Source organism: Leptodactylus fuscus, chromosome 4 (assembly GCF_031893055.1).
Source record: "Leptodactylus fuscus isolate aLepFus1 chromosome 4, aLepFus1.hap2, whole genome shotgun sequence".
In the NCBI taxonomy this organism is placed as follows: domain Eukaryota; kingdom Metazoa; phylum Chordata; class Amphibia; order Anura; family Leptodactylidae; genus Leptodactylus; species Leptodactylus fuscus.
This window is the reverse complement of record NC_134268.1, coordinates 111,488,551-111,505,091: the sequence shown is the minus strand read 5'-3', so window position 1 is coordinate 111,505,091 and position 16,541 is coordinate 111,488,551. Positions and strand designations below refer to the sequence as shown.

Here is a 16,541-nt window from a genome sequence, read left to right as displayed (position 1 = left end):
GAGGTAACTTCCTTCACTCCATGGAATTCACCTTCTGGCAACCGCCAAGCTCAGTACTTGACTCCCTTGCAGTGGTCCCAAAAAGAAGAATGTAACAGCAGATTGCCTGCATGACCGTTTTTTTCTATTCAGAGGGAGGGGAATAAGGAACACCAGTTATCATGATTGGTGGGAGCTGGACCCACACCAAACACATATCACCTATCCTGTGGATAGATGATCGTATGTAAACTTGGCACAACATTCTTAAATAAGTTGGTGTACCAGGCCAATCTAACAGGATGTGTAAAACCTCTTTAGACAACCCTACAAATCATGTGTTATACTGCATGGTCTTGTCTGATGCAAATTTTTAATAAATTTGTGATCCACTTGCTCAGTAAGTAGCCAAATTACATTTCTCTTTCTACCACTTGTGTTTATAGGCTGGTTTTCTGAAGCATACCCAGTAAGAAGAGACTTGGGATCCCTGTGGGTATGAGAATACACAACTTCTTACTGCCTACTAGATGATACATAAGGGCTTTATGGCTTACTAATAGACTTCACTAAACAAATGGAAACAGCCAATTACTTATAGTAGTACAAGGGATCCATAAACGTATTTTTGCAGCAGTTATTTGCTATCTGTGTCCACCTATAATCATTTATCATACTTTGGAGTCTAGAACACAGAATACATCAAATCTAAAGTACATTCTCTATATGGGCCTTTAGAGGATTCTTCCCTACACACAACTTTTTAAAAAGATTGCAACTTCTCCAACCTTCTATGGGCCCACTCAACCAAAATTCACACCATCATATTTTCAGCGTACAATGGCCAGAGTGGAGCATGTGACTCCATTTCCCAGCCGCAACTTGCTCCGTGCCCTTCCTAACTACTGCACTGACCATTCCTCCTATCAGAAATTACTCATGGCACTGCATATGCTCCATCTCCTGGGATGGCACATACATGGTAATGTTGCACTGACCAAATAAACAGATATAGGGAAGAAACAATAAACTGAGCATGCTCGTCCTGGATGAAGATTGACTACAGACATAGCCAGTTGCAACAATGCTTAAACAAATTGAAAGTATGTGGTGTCAAAAATGTTCTATATGCTTAGTCATACAGACTGAAATGGAAATTACTTGTATAAGTGCTCTATTACTAAGAACCTACCCAAGTATTTAGTGAGGGAGATTTACTACAGATGTAGCAGTCATTAAACAAAGGTCTGTATATATGTGCATCTAGTACTATATAAAGATCTAGTAAAGGTCTGCATATCTGTGCAGTAATATCGAACATCCATTCACTTTGTATTAGAGTGACTACATTGTAACAAGCCGTATTATGAAACTGGAATAGTGAACATTTGTTTAACAACTGTTACAACAAAATGAGCCTAAATTTTGGCCCAATTTGCACTACAAAACTGATGTACATACCAAGTTCAATAAACATTTTCCCCCCTCATTAGAAAGTGTTTACAAAAGAGAGTGATTTAGTGGAAGAGGGCATGGTTTATCCAAAAAAGGATGTGACATAAAACACAGAAATTGTTGACTTGAAGTAAGTCATGGCAGAAAAGTGGCCCAAATCCGTGGCAGATTAAATGGAAGCCAGAGATAAGAACAGGACGGTGAAAAAATGAGAATCTTGCTCCATCTTGCTGTGAATGTCCACATCAAATTCCACTTTATTTTTGGCCACGTTTATGGCTCCTTAGAAAGGGAAAAGTGTTTTTCATGCCACTATTTTAATTTAGCACAAATTCCTGAATGTCAGATCTACATATATTATAAAGTGAGTAACTGTGCCCCAGTGTACCTAATATATCCAACTTGCAGATTGCATAGAGAATGCAAATTCATGCCAAAATCTGAATCTGTCCTTTGCTAAAGGAATAAATATGAATCACATCAAACAGGGCGTAAAATATGACCAAATAATGGAAAAAAATAACATGGCCCATGGTTATATTGACATATAGAGAGAAATAACCTTTCTATCAATCAATAAATTATTCCCGGTTTTGCTCAGATGGTTCACTACCTTATGTTGCAACAATATCATACTGTGTTGGGTATGTGAGCTATGGTAGTTAGGAAACTGGAAGATTTCAGCATGCTCTAGACTAGACTACCCACACAATGGAATGAAATCAAGCATGCCTGCCTTTCCCACAGAGTACAGGATCATAATAGGCACATTTTAGTCACAGAGTGATTAATATATAAATAATGTTTCGCCCGATTGCACAGTGCAACCAAGCACGGTTTACAATTATGACCACTAGTTCGCAAGCATTTGACATATTTGTTTAATCCAATCTTTTAGGCACATACAAAATGTCAGCCTTTTTTTCCAAAAAGTCACTATACAAATACATAGTAGTACTGAGTGGTGCATTGTCATGGACTATTCACATCCTAAGCTAGGGAAGACATTAAGATTTATCTAGCCATGCTCAATTCCTTTTTTAATAATAATTTCCGGGATATATATTTTTTTAATTTTTAATTTTTATAAGGCAGAGTTGGGCACCATTACTGAAATAATCTTTTTTTTTTTTTTTTTTGTTTTACTGGGAAATTAATATTAAACAATAACAATTCTATTCCAAGTTCACATTTCATACCTTATTACTGTGAAATCTATTCTGTAGAATGAATTACTTTGATAGAGGGGTTGTAAAGCAGTTAGCAATGGATTGAGGATTTGAACTCCCTGGTGGGTAGGAAAAAGCAAGCAGGCAGGGGATATGAAAACAATGTCCTCAGCAGCTCCATTTAACAGCCTGTATTCACCTATTTACTTTAATCCTAAATATATAGTGCCTCTTGCACCTAAACTTTATATTCTGTGCATAATACTAAGTTATAACGCTGTCTATTCTCCTTTGGGTTTACATCTTAGAATCAAGGAGAGGCCACTTTTGCACTGCAAATGATATATCAAGTCTGCTGACATTATCTGTGCCACCTATTGAGTTAAAGGAAAAAACTAGGTTATGAAAAGCACAGTACTGTCCAAAAAAGACGTATTATAAGATTGCTCCATTCAGCATATATATGTATACAGACACACCATAGGAAAACAACTTCTAGTCTGTCATTTCTTTTTTTTCCATGAGGAGTTGCTGCATGGACTATAAATGAGCCTTTGATTCAATTCTTTTGTTTAACAGGTTGGCAAGGCGATGGAATAGTCTAATTTAGAAGGGTTCCCATGGCACAAACAAGATTACCAGCTTATGTTCCAAAAAGTATTTATCTTTCTGTTCAAGCTATACCACCATCTATAAAGCAGCTTATTTATTTTTACTGCAACTCTAGCTTCCCTCCGCACACTTAACTTTGCAGCAAAAAGATAAAATATGGAACATTGCTTTGGGAAGATGCACTGCAGTATAAAAGTTCATCACTTATAAAGCCTGGTTATGGGGATATACTAGTCTTCCCATATATTATCCTACAACAGACGGTGTATGTGTTTTAATATATGCCTGTCTGAGTCACAAAGACATGCATGTGCTTATTAGTCACTCTTTGATGCTGCGGAACCTGCTCTATTTTTCACATGACCCATCACATGTATGGACTGTCATCAAATGCTATGTCCATCTATTCCTGTATACTTGCAGTATATAGCTATATATTTCAGGATGTGCCAGGCATGCATGAGTTCTAAGTCTAGAGCCATTTGTGTCTGAGTGGGTACATTTAGCTGACTGGAAAAAGTACAAAATAATATATCCTGACACATATTGGAAATAATAGATGTGCATTTTAGTATAATAGAGATGCTTTTACAAGAAAGAAAGCAGAAGATTATAGGAAACAGCTCCATTTGTGTGAAAGCAGAACAGATAATATGTCAGTTAGAAGAAGCTGGATGCTGTTTGTCAATGATTGCATGTGCAGGATCATTGTGGGGCTAGAGGGCTTCTAAGATTGTCTGGCTGCACAGAGTATCATGTAGCACATCCCCATGTTACAATAACTCCACATCACATAATGTCATCCACAACAGTTGCTTCTGAGAAACATGTCCATTTATCCAGATATCATGACAACATGTTATACCTTAATATAACAGCAAATACATACAATTACACATACTCTAGTTTGTCCTAAATAGAATAAATGACAAAATATGGGTTTCCTCCTATTGCTCTATAGACTCCTCCAGTCTTATTATCCTTCAGCCTTGACATATGTCATATATGAAACCATATGTAAACAATGCTGTAGAAATAACGTTAGAATATTACGCAGGGTATGAATATATTGAATCTGTTCTACCTGAAGCCAATACCTGCATATACAGAAGACAGATGCGTCCCTCTTATTAAGGTTGACTGCTGCAGTTTTCTAATACATACCCCAGCACCATGCTAAATTTTCTGAGATCATTTAGGAAATTCATTTACATGGCTAAATCCACTCTAGCTGTTCATTCCACTAGACAAACTTACATATATCATGCCCAGCAAGCAGGACTAGAGTGCACAATCCCTATTTAGAAAGGGCTTTAGTTCCTAATACACTGCTGCCGCCAGCTAATTGCCTGCCTCACATTGTGCATTAAACAGACACACTAAATTAAAAGTTCCAATACTCGAAGACAAATCGTCTTCATCTACATTACAATGCAGCAAGCACCACTGTCATACTAGATGGAGGACGGATCCACAATACGCTGTTTTTTTATTAGAAATATCTTACCTTTTAATTTGGTGGCTGTTCCTGGAAGTGTATTGTCCGACTCAGCACCACAGCTTGAACGGTTGCTGCTATTTACCCTCTATTTCTGCTTATATTTTCCCAAGGAAGATTCTACTTGATTCTAACTCAGTCTTTTCCTCACAGTCACAGCATCACTTTTAACTCTAAGAGGCAGGAAAGCGAAGCCAAGGGAAAGCTCAGCCTGTGATTGGCTTTCATTCAGGGCTCCTGATTAATAAGGAAAAAAAAAAATCCTTGCTCACACAACACAGCAAGCCTCTGCTGAAAGAACTGCAGTACTTACCATGGGAAGGTTAGGGACTGAGAGGAACGCTGGCTTTTACTGGCAAAATGATTTGCAAGTGAATGCAGACGGGGAGAGTGGAAAGAGCTTTGTTAAACAGCACATCTGTAGAATGATTTTCTTTGTTTGATATTTAACGTAATGATAATTCAAACTCTGCCATCTCCATATTGCTGGCGCTCAAGCAGAAAAAATATACATGTAAGTATTTCATTTAGCAAGGCAGGAAATGATGTTAATTCAAAATCTATATCTCGCAATTGTATTGGCATTGTCAAAGTTGAATAGATACCCCAATTTTAGGCTATTTTCTTTGTTGGCAATCGTGGATCAGAAACCGGTGTTCAATTTTCATTTGAAGAAAGAACATCTATTCTGCTGCAAAATCCTCCTTCTGTTCATCACATAAATCACCATCCTTCTCCAAGCTTATTTACCCTTGAGTTTATGTCTGCTGTGCCATACCAGGCCAGACTGATTTCACTGCTAAATAGATTCTGCAGTTCTCTTTCACAAGAATTTGTGTGTATACAACCATGAAGTATACAAAAATATATTCAAATATAATATAATATTTATCTTCGCTGTTGTATGGGAGGGAACAGGTCAAATCGAGGATTTGGTGTATATATATATATATATATATATATATATATATATATATATATATATATATATATCTAGAGAGAGAGTTATCAAAGAATACCGCCATACTAAAACCAGATGTTATCACCATAGAGTGATTAAATCTTACCTTGCTTACCGTACTGTTATTGAACAAACATGCTATAAACACCAATACTATTAATTTATAATAACATTACTAATATATTACTTGCAGTAATTAATATTAGAATATGTTAGTAATATATATCCCTAGCCCCTTCCTGACAGGGCCTTTTTTCGGTTTTCGGTTTTGAATCCACACCTTCCAAACCCCATAACTTTTTATTTTTCCACTCTCAGAGCCATATTAGGGCTTAATGTTTGCGGGATAAATTGTTCTTCATGATGGTACCATTTATTATTCTGTACAATGTACTGGAAAAAATTCTGAAATGGGCGGAGTTCAAGAAAAATTGCTTTTGGCGACTTTCTGACGGTCTTCATTTTTACTGTGGAGCCAGAGTGACATGTTACCTGTAGAGATGAGCGAACAGTAAAATGTTCGAGGTTCGATATTTGTTTCGAGTAGCCCCTCAATATTCGACTACTCGAATCGAATATCGAACCATATTATAGTCTATGGGGGGAAAATGCTCGTTTCAGGGGTAGGCAATGTTCGATCAAATTATACTTACCAAGTCCACGAGTGAGGGTCAGGCTGGATCCTCCGAGCAGTCTTCTCCTTGCAGCGAGCGTCCCCGCGGCGTCTTCCGGGTCTTCATTCACTCTGCCAGGCATTGGGCCTGGGCAGAGCCGACTGCGCATGCCCGCACTACAAGCGGACATACGCAGTCGGCTCTGCCCAGGCCTGATGCCTGGCAGAGGGAATGAAGAACCGGAAGACGTCGCGGGGAAGCTGCACAGAGAAGACTTCTAAAGGTAGGAGAAGAACCAGCATTGATTGGCTGACTGTATAGCATTCGGCCAATCAGTGCTGGTTCTGCATCGAACTTTTACTTTCGAACAGCGAGTGGTACTCAATCAAGTACGAGTATTTCGAATACCGTAGTATTCGATCGAATACCTACTCGATCGAGTACTACTCACTCATCTCTAGTCACCTGTATTCTATGTTTCACTACAATTTCGGGGATATCAAATTTTTTATTTTTTTTTGTTTGTTTTGTTATGTAGATTGTGAGCCCACATAGAGCTCACAATGTACATTTTTCCCTATCAGTATGACTTTGGAGTATGGGATGGAAATCCACGCAACACGGGGAGAACATACAAACTCCTTGCAGATGGGTTTTTTTTTTGCCCTTGGCAGGATTCAAACCAAGGGCTCCAGTGCTGCAAGGCTGCAGTGCTAACCACTGAGCCACCGTGTGGCCCCTGGAGATATCAAATTTGTATGGGTTTGTTTGCAATATTCTGACACCCATAACATTTATATATTTCCGTATAGAAGATGCATAGGGCATCTTTTTTGTGGGACCAGGTGTACTTTTTAGTTATACCTTTTTGGGGAATTGTGTCAGTAGCTGTGTTTATTATCTAGTGAAAGTGCAGTTTCAAGTATCTCCACTCGTGGCCACTGTTTTCAAGGACTTTCTACTCCCAAGACTAGAGGCCACCATTCTCTATCACAGCCCTCAAACAAGATGGCCAGTATTGTCTCAGATCAGCGGCCATCTTGCTTCCTGTTTGAAGCCATCTTGATTCCTGTTGGGGCCTATTTAAGCCTAGAGCATTGTGTTAACTCCAGTCTCTAGCTCAGAGGTATATCTTCTCCAGATTGCTTCTCCTTACTGCTTACCCGCTTGTGCATCACCCTCAGCTCTGTCTGCTAACCCGCTTGTGCATCGACCCCGGCTCCGTCTGACTACCCGCCCCTGTGTACTGTCCCCGACTCCGTCTGACTACCCGCCTCTGTGTACCGACCCCGGCTGTCCACTGACCAAGCCTCCTACTATGTGTTTCTTGCTGCTCATCCCAGTCCTTGGATTCCAGTCGTGTATCATCAGAATTGTAACAAATTGCTACTGCTGTCATCACTTTTTATTAAAATTTTTGTCAGAGGTAAAACAATCAAAAAATGGTGGTTCAGCCCTTTTCATTTCTTTTCCGGCTACAGCATTTGGGAAACATATTTGTATAGGTTTGTAAACCAAGCATTTTCAGATATAAGGATACATAATATGTATGTGTTTCATAGTATTTAAGTAGTTAATAGAAGTTAATGGCTGACAAGCATAGGAGCCTTTTTACAGGCTCCCAGCTGTCATGCCAACAGGATGCTGGCCCCGGAGATCATGCTGGGTACCTGCGATCCCTGGCAGGCCTCCATCAGCTTTGGCTGTGGTGCTATAAGGACACTGATTGCGGGCATTAGCACCAGGTGCCTGCTATCTATGATTTATAGAAAAACACCTCACAGTTTAGACTTAAATATACAATATATTATGCAACTGAACCTATTGACTACTCACATTAACTATATAATACTGCAGTTGTCATGTCTCTAAACACTTAATAAACACTCTTTTTCATTATATGTTTAATTCCCCTCTTCTTATATACAAGTAGGAAAGAAATACTATCAACTTTATTCCAAAGGAATTAGGTAATTTGCATTACATTGTCGTGAGCCAGATCACATGATTTTTTATCATGTGACCGGCTGCTATTATAATCCCCCTTTTTTTTTTTATTAATAAATATAACAGCAATTCCTTTGGAATAAAGTTGATAGTATTTCTTTCTTACTTGTATATAAGAAGAGGGGAATTAAACATATAATGCAAAAGAGGATATATTAAGTGTTCAGAGACATGACGACTGCAGTGTCATATAGTTAATGTGAGTAGTCAATAGGTTCAGTGGAATAATATATTGTATATTTAAGTCTAAACTGTGAGGTGTTTTTCTATAAATGATAGATATATTTACAAAAGATGTTATTGTATATTGATCTTAAAGAGTTAATTTTATGGGAGGGGAGATTTAACTAAGGGAGCTTTTAAGGTAGTCTGTAGAATGGGGTTAGTATGCATGAGGAAGGAACGTACAGGAGTTCCAAAACGCGTAGCCATGTAGCCATATTATACTCTACGTCCATGTAAATATTTCTTGCGAATGTGAAGAATTTTTATGAAGAATGAATAAAAGTAAAATTTTATCAGCGCCTGATTGACGCTGGATTTTTCGTTTTTTTTCATCTGATTTAATCTGGCCGGTCAAGTCCACCTGCCTTCCGTGCATCCCATTGTGGTGAAAATGATAAAAGGGTGAGCTGGATTATATTTTTACAGATGTAAATACTGTTAACACTACAGTAGGTTCATACTAGCATTCGAGTTTCTATAGGAGACTCCACTCCAAATTCTGTAAGGATTTTTCTCTCCGCTGGTTTCAGTATAAAAACAGCGGGAACTAGGAGTATACCATAGGCTATGGGGTCTGTGGGTTTCCATTTTGTAAACATTTTTTAGGCTAAGGCTCCACATAGAAGGCCACAGCAAAAAAGCGCTGCAGGAAAACCTGAACGGCTCGCAGTTTTTCCTACAGTGCTTTTCACAGAAAATTCAAAGAGGTTTCCTCTGCAAACTTTCTGCTTCCATTATATCTGTAGGGAAACCACCAAAATTTCCGTAGGTATAATTGACATGCTGTGATTTCCAAAAATGCAATGGTTTTGTAAATCACATTGTGTCCCCAGTGCATATATTTTCGCAAGGAGTGCATGGGACTCGCTAGAATGTCATCCACCATTCAGTGACTGTACAACATCTCGTTGGTGCCCAGCCTTAAGTAGACAGGATCTCCATCTTTTGGATGCACATGCGGACCTGAAGGATGGAAACCCAAACACTAGTTTGAAGCTAGCGTAAGTTAGAATGCTTTCATAAATAGAAGTGTTAATAGTTTAGTTTTGTAAACTAACAAATTGAAGTGCATGTACCAAAGATAAATCTAAATCATATAATCAGCACATATCAATATTTGGAATGATACCCTTTGACTTTCAAACTTAATCAATTCTTCTAGGTACACTATCACACCATTTTAGATGGAACTTGGCAGGGAGGTTGTTCCAAACATCTTTGAGAACTAAACACAGATTGTCTGTGTATGTAGGTCTACTCAGATCCTTTGGTCTGTTAATGTAATCCCAGACAGACTGGAAGATGTTAAGATCAGGGATGTGTGAGGGCTATATCATCACTTCCAAATATTCTTTTGACTTAGATTTCTGTTTTTTAAAGTATTCTTATGTTGTAGCATTTTTTTTCATCATATCTAAAACTTTTGCACAGTATTGTATACTTACCTCATATGCATTATCTTCAGCTCTGAACACTGCTGTACTGTGTCAAGACAATGAGGCAGATTTATTATGTCTTACACACCATTTTCCTGAAGTGAAGATTTATTATATCAAAAAGAAGAAAAATAGGGATGGGCACTCACCAATCAATAGGCGAACGATCTTCTGTAAAATAAATCCTTTATTGGGTATATGGATAAAATTCAGAGAGGGAGTGACAGCATATTGGCAGAAAAAATGGCAACAACAACAACAACAATGCCATTTTTTCTGCCAATATGCTGTCACTCCCTCTCTGAATTTTATCCATGTACCCAATAAAGGATTTATTTTACAGAAGATTGTTCGCCTATTGATTAGTGAGTGCCCATCCCTATTTTTCTTCTTTTTGATATATGTCAATATGCTTGTTTTCTTGGGATTTTTTTGGTGCACCGCCTATAACCATTCATAACTGGCATCCTTGCCGTATACAGAGTTAAACACAAAAAGGGAACCGTGTTACCACGATTTATATAGGATTCCTGTCACAGAGCTGTGCCGCCTTCTTTTTCTTTTTCTTTTTTATATTTTGAAGATTTATTATTATTTATCACATATATAAAGCTCAGTCTCTGCTTGAGATACAGTTGGGAAGACTGGCATGAATAATACCAGTCTTCATAAATCTAACCCATTGTGTGCTCTGCTATACACTATATAACTAACTCCCAACCAGGATGCCATGGAGCCCTGTCATGGGGTGCCACAACAATGGCTGCATGACCTACAGACAAGACCAGCATAGCTCTTGGTTTTATTATTTGCCTGTGGGCCACTGGGGAGCGTTACTGCTTGCCTTGGGTTCCCTAGGACACTTTACCTTTAGCTTACCTTTACACTGGGGAGATTTAGTATTTGCCTGGGGGCCAAAGAGGAGTATAAGTATTTGCCTAGGGCCATAAAAGATCTTACTTGCTTTAGGTCCCTAGGGAGCTCTACTATTCGCATGTGGGCTACTTCTGAGCTTTACTAATCATTATCAGGCATTATTATTAGCATTACTAGGTGTTAAGGGGCCACTGCATAGCATTATTATTATTATTATTATTATATTTCTTGGAGCCACTGAGGAGTATTATTAGTTGTCTAGGGGCCACTGGGTAGTATTATTAAGTGCCTGGGGGCCTTGGGGGTAGCATCATTAGATGTTTGGGAGCCACTGGGAAATATTATTAAGTTCCTAGGGGTAACTGATGAACACTATATTGTGTTGGACACTAAGCAGGATGATATTATATGGGGGCCACTAAGGGAGCATGGTAATGGTAAATGGTGAATTGTTACAATATATGTGCTGAATGGGATGTATAGAATGTAGCTTTAAGGGTGCATTCACACAGTGCTGGTGTGATACAGTCACAACTGCATCAAACCTACATCAGAAAAAAATGCACAGTTTTAATATAGTCTTTGCTGACGTATGTATGTTTCAGCTATGGATTCAAAAACTGTGCTGAAAAATCACATCAAAAGAGTTTTTTTTTTTTTTTTTTTTTGTCCTTTGGTAAAAAATATTTGATGGGTGTGCCCTGCGTAAGTAGGAAAACACTGCACTATGTTTGCTGGACAACTTCAGGACAAAGGACAGAGGCATCATGTGAACTGAAACAGAAGAGCAGTCAGGATGGCAAGCATACTGTGCCAACACCACCCTATATCCTTCGTCTTCCTGGGCACTGAACCATCTGTCACTTCTGTAGACAAGCAGCAGTGCTAATGCAGGGGTCTCTTTTTGCAGGTTCTGCACAACTACCCAGATTGTCTCCCCAGTGACAGCCCTGTGTATAGAGACATACTGTACAACCATAGCAGACTGAATGCATCACTTTACCTTCTGTTAAAGTGACACTCCAATATTGTTGATTTTAAGCTATACAAAACAGTCACTGAAGTAGATTCCAAATCTGCCATTACTGGTGCTGTCACCCCTGTCTCTTACCTGGGGCCATATTGAGTACTGGGCAATACTATATCAAGGACCTGAGACTGTAAGGGTGATGTCACCACAAGTCCTGAAAGCCACAGCTGCTGCTCACACTGAGAGAGGTGATGGTGACCTAGTGATCTAATTGTGAGAAGAAAGGGGAACTATGGGCAGTCTGTGTGAGAAGGGGCTGTACAGAGCAGTTTATATGAGAATAGAGGGAGTATTTTCAGGAAATAGATACAGGAGAAGAATATGGGGGGCAGGATGATTCTGAGCTCATATGCTAACTCTAAACACAATCTGCAGCTGTTCATACACAAATCATGGTCAGAAAAAGAGGTCATGTGATCATTTGACATACTGAAGAAGGTGATAGAAGGATATGGAAAGACACTGTGAGTAGACAACTATTACTGTTAAGGGGGGAACACAACACAAAACACAAGAAAAGTAAACACCACAGTGTTGCTTTGAGATGTTTATGTCACTGTCACTGCCAATGTTCTATTGTACAGCCCCTAACCTTCTCAGTCCCCTGCAATATGATTTCAGGGCACTGAAGAATTGCAATGGCAGCTTGAGACAGGGCCAGTTCCAGGTTTGTGTGGGCCCTTGGGCAACAGAGCCTCAGTGGACCCCTGTTGGAGCAACCCATGTGCACTGTAGCAAAAAATACAACTGAAATTGGGTGTTTTTTTGCTGTGGCGGACCTATTGGAGTGGAGTGTAATACAATCCATATCATACAAGTAGATGGAATCTGTTCAGACATCAGAAAGTAAAGAGGAATTTTAGATAGAAATCTGCCTTGGATTCCTCTTTATTTTCTACCCCCTGGATCACGGTGGTGGATACAGAGCATCAGCAGGCCCTTGCAGCTTTCCACCACTGATTAGGCCCAAATAAATAGGTCTAACCAGTGTGGAGTGTCAAACCGCGGCCTCCAAATTAGCTGCAGAATCTGCAGCAAGATCTAGCAGGACACTTATTTTTTTCAGAGTCCTGCACTAATTATTTTCAATGGGAGACAAAATGAGGAAAGAATCTACCGCTGATTTGGGGGAAAAATCCGCTGCAAAATCAGTGCCAGATTGCACCATGTGAACAGGGCCTGATTCTTTTAACAGTGCAATGAATGCTTTCATCTGTATTAATGGAAGTGCTCAATGTAGAGACTATGGGCCCCCACAGATACATATAAATATCTGCACAGACAGGGTATAATAAATATATACAGGGATTTAACTAGCAAAGACTCAGCCCCATAGCATACTATTGACATGGGCCCCCCTTTCCTGGCCACCGCACAGTATAATTCCCAGTTTAAATACACTAAAATGTCCCACAGTGGCCCCTTCAAACAATATAATGTCCCATAGCGCCCCCCCCTACAGAGAGGTGTAGCTAGGGGTTCAACACAGGGGAGGCAAACATGTCCAAATAGGCCTCCAACTTAGGTAAACCGATATTATCACTGTTTATTATTTATATTAAGAGGCATTATTAACATAAGGGTGTGGTCATTTATATAAGGGGGTCATTAGAGGCTCAGTATTTACGTCAGAGAGTATCAGGGGCATGATATGACGATTTTTCCCACAGCACTTTTTTGCTGCAGGGCGCCATGTGGGGCCTTAGGCTTAAGGATTTTTCTGATAATTTTTATTGATGATCTATCCTCAGAATAAAACATCAATAAGAAATCAGTGTTTCCCTGCTGATCAGCTGTATGAAGTGGCCATGGCGCCTGTTTATAACACACACTGTCTGTCTATAGTGTGTGATATATTTTACATTACATGGCCACTATGAAATGACTGACACTATGTAAACATTTAAGGGATCACAAAACTTACACAGGTACCAGGTTCATTCAAACAGCTGATTCTGGGGGTCCCGGGTATTGGAACCCCAATATATATTTTTTTTAACTTTTAATTAGGAAACACCTAGATCATTATTAATAAAGGGCACTATTTACAGGGGGTACACAGGGAAGCTATTAATTTAAAGATGCATTTGAGGGTATTATTCATTATGGGGTTATATTATATATTTTATAACTGGGGGTAGCATTAGGTGTGCAGGTAAGGTGTTAGGGAATAGCCAGATGATAATTCCCCAGAAGCTGCTGGTGAACCCTGGAGGGAGGGGCACAAGTGACAGTGAGTCCTAAGCTGAAGCCCCCAACTTTCCCTTCCTATTGCCAGACCCTATCCTAAGTAATAGGCGACAACCACGAAGACAGTCCCTCCCTGAATACGTGAAACACAAAACGCAGACAAGACGGACAACAACAAAGGGAGGTCAGCTAGCCAGGGTTCAGTAACAGTAGAGAGATGCAGTGCCAAATCAGAGTCCAAAAGAATAATCAGTAGGGAAGCCAGAGGTCAAGGATTAGAATACAAGTAATGAAACAGCAAGAGAAACCAGCAAGCAAGAGGCAATAACTGGCACCAGTGTGAATGTGAGCCAAGACTAAATAGAGGAGGGAGAACCCGCCCTGAACCTGATAGGAAGGAAAGCTGTCAATCACAGGCAAGACAAAATCCAAACCACTGAATGGACAGAGGGAACAAGGGCAGAAGACGGGTGTGGTGCAAATACAATTACAGAACTAGAGCCGTGTTCACACAGTGCAACTAAAAACTTTAAGCAGATTATCAAACTGCACACGCCTCCTGCGCAACAGCACGCGAGCAGAGGGTGGAGCAGAGGCCCGAACAGGCAGAGATGTTACATAATGACAATGTGGGTCAAGTGCTTAGAAAAGTAAGGAGCCAAAGCGGTCTGTGCTGCAAACTTTACAAAGACTGGAAGACGTGGTCATAGCGGTCCAGATGGAAGAGATTGGGAATGTGAACGTTTAGTCAGACACATCAGTGTTAAGTCACTAAAGTTAACGGCACTTTATACACCTAAATCATCTGCAGAGCCCTTTGTAGCGCCGATATACACCTCTTTATGTCACCTATGCCGAGAAGCAGACATCTGTCTGTGTTCTTGTTGTCTTGTTAACCACAGGCCTCATGTGGCTTGTGCTTTACAACACAGACAGTTGCAGAAAACAGTTTAACTAAATTGGGGTCTACAGACACCAATCTAGTTAAAAGTTAAAGATGTATTAATGGCGGTGCTGTGGTGGGCACCAAGCATCTTTTCCCTCTTGGTTACTCCAGCAGGTAACGGCCTAGTAAAAAATAAAAAAATAACACAGTCAGCACTCAGCAACCCACTGGGCCCTGGCACTTGCCCGGGTTTGCCAAGTGCTGATGCTGGTTCTGGCTTGAGGCCTAGCAGTTGCCATGTGTAGATATTGTGACAGGACCAGGGGCAAGGTTGTAGAAGGAGTGTACATTTCTCCTAGGTTCCTGTCATATATGATCTAAATGCAGAAAAGCTGTGTTCTTGGATGGAGGGTTTTACCAAAACTCTGAAAAAAGTTCTGGTTGCTAGAGATGGCAGAATTAGGTGTGTCTCTACTCCATTCAGCCACTCCAGGTTTTGAGATGTGTGGGGTTAATTCATGTGTTCCTGCCATGTGTATAAAAGGGCAGAGAGCCCACAGGTATAGGGCTCTCTCCCTGCTCCTGGAAAATTATTTGTGAGTAACCAACTGCTATTTATTGAGCTTGAGAAGTTGGGCAGTAGGCCCTACTCTCTTTAGTTAGGATACCTGTTGTCAAAGGTAGAAGCTGGATGGCTAGGATTTTATTTTGTATTATTGTTTTGTTTTACCTGCACAATTACTAATAAAACTGGTTGCGGCCAGTTGCACCACACTTGCTGGAAAGGACTTTCATTACTGTGCCAAAAAAGTGCTTGTCTATCTAAGGAGATGACGATCCCTGAGCTAATCTCGTCACAATTTGTAATAGGCACTTGCTGAAAAGTACAATACACAATAGCAAAAAGTTACTAATCCATGCAATGCAGATGGAGGCATTCCTGAATGCCCTCTGGTATTGCCCTGTGGTTGCCAAATTTTATATCTAATCTCCCATGGATGTTCTCATAGGTCTAATCAATGGGCCTATCCATGGCATGTGGAAACACTGCTGATTTAATACATTTTAGCAATCAAAATGACTATCACCAGGGCGTGGCATATTTCCTCCTTATCTGTGGAAATAGTGATTGCTAATGTCTAAATCATGTTTTATCCAAGGGAGCCTTCACACGGAGTTATGCTGTGCTCATTCTGATCGTAAAAACACATTCAGAATGAGCGCGTACAAAGCAGCTCCCATTGACTTGAATGGGAGCCGGCATACGTGCACTCCCCATTGAAATCAATGGGAGGCTTTTTTCCCTATTGCTTTCAATGTATTACGCGCGTAATACATTGAAAGCAATAGGGAAAAAAGCCTCTGATTTCCCTCCTCCCTGTTCATTTCTTTTACTCCCTAGCCTTCTCACCCAGTTTAATATACAGTCCTATGAAAAAGTTTGGGCACCCCTATTAATCTTAATCATTTTTTGTTCTAAATATTTTGGTGTTTGCAACAGCCATTTCAGTTTGATATATCTAATAACTGATGGACACAGTAATATTTCAGGATTGAAATGAGGTTTATTGTACTAACAGAAAATGTGCAATATGCATTAAAC

At 39.8% G+C, this 16,541-nt stretch overlaps 1 protein-coding gene across 3 annotated transcripts in view; it reads right to left on the bottom strand.

Moving 5' to 3' along the window:
• LOC142200509 (cadherin-10-like) overlaps positions 1-5,119 on the bottom strand; it is a 329,196-nt gene extending 324,077 nt beyond the window's left edge. Inside the window, exon 1 of one of the 3 annotated variants that reach the window (XM_075270932.1) lies at positions 5,027-5,119. The gene's annotated coding sequence lies outside the window, so the exon portion shown is untranslated. The other 2 variants (XM_075270929.1, XM_075270930.1) reach the window with 2 other exon arrangements.
• Positions 5,120-16,541: the final 11,422 nt, after the last annotated feature.